Source organism: Chrysochloris asiatica, unplaced genomic scaffold (genome assembly GCF_000296735.1).
Source record: "Chrysochloris asiatica unplaced genomic scaffold, ChrAsi1.0 scaffold00051, whole genome shotgun sequence".
In the NCBI taxonomy this organism is placed as follows: Eukaryota; Metazoa; Chordata; class Mammalia; order Afrosoricida; family Chrysochloridae; genus Chrysochloris; species Chrysochloris asiatica.
This window is the reverse complement of record NW_006408569.1, coordinates 18,084,546-18,085,876: the sequence shown is the minus strand read 5'-3', so window position 1 is coordinate 18,085,876 and position 1,331 is coordinate 18,084,546.

Genomic DNA, 1,331 nt, shown 5'->3' with positions numbered 1-1,331 from the left:
GCATACAGGTTGAATAAGTATGGTGAAAGAATACAACCTTGTTGCACACATTTCTTAATTTTAAAACATTCAGTGTTCCCATGTTCTGTTTGAACAACTGTCTCTTGGTCCAGGTACAAATTCCTCATGAGCACAATTAAGTGTTCCAGAATACTTATACTTTGCAACGTTGTCCATAGCTTGTCATAATCCACACAATCGCAAGCCTTTGTGTAGTCATGGTGGACAGGTTTCAAATGAGCTTCCAGACAAAGTCAGACTAGGAAGAAAGAGTGACGAACTACTTCCGAATCTTTAGTCACTGAAAACCTTATGAATAGCAGAGAAACACTGTCAGTCCATTGGGTCACCTTTTTTTGAAATCAGCATAAATACAGATCTCTTCCAGTCAGTTAGCCAGGTAGTTGTCTTCCAAATTTTTTGTCATAGATGAGTGAGTGCCTCCCGTGCTACATCAATTTGTTGAAATATTTAATTTGTATTTCATCTTTTGTTCTTCACTTGTATTTTGTCAATGAATTAAATTCATCTTGGACTTCTTCCTTCAGGACCATTGGTTCTTGATCATATGCTACTTCTTTAAAAGGCTGAGCATCAACCTTTTTTTTTTTTTTTTTTTTTGCTACAGTGACTTGATTTATTCCTTCCATCTTCTTTTGCTGCTTTCTCATCATTCAATATTTTGCCCAAATACCTCATGTCGATGTTTGAATTTTTTTCTTTCGTTCTCTCAACTTGAGAAATGCTGAGCGTGTTCTTCCCTTTTGGTTTTCTAACTCTAGGTCTTTGTACATTTTCAGTATAATGTTTCAACATTAAAGACCCTTTATAGGGTTCCAAAAACCAATTGGTGTGTTTGAACCACCAACTCTGTGGTTAGCAAGCCAAAGCTTGCAATATAGGTAGGATTTTAATACTAACAGTGACTGCATCAATGGTCTCATGTTTTGAAGGTGCCACAAGTTATCTGGCAGTATTTCTTTCTGTTGTACATTGGTCTGACATGAGTCAGAACTAACTCTTTGGCATTTAACCATAATATTACTTACTGATATGTTTCCCACTTAATAATGCTTTAACTTCATACTATAAGTTTTGGTTGTTGTTAGTGTGTGTCATCCAGTCGGTTACAAGACATAGCGACCCTCTAATGGTTATCCAATGAGCAGCTGGTGGATTTTAACTGCATACCTTGTGATTCAAATTGACCTTGCCATACAGTGTAATATCCTACAGTGCCACCAGGACTCCACATTTTTTATTTGTTATGTTTTGTTCACATTAATTACGAACTATTTCTTATTTATATATTTTTTTAAGTTTTTATTGTG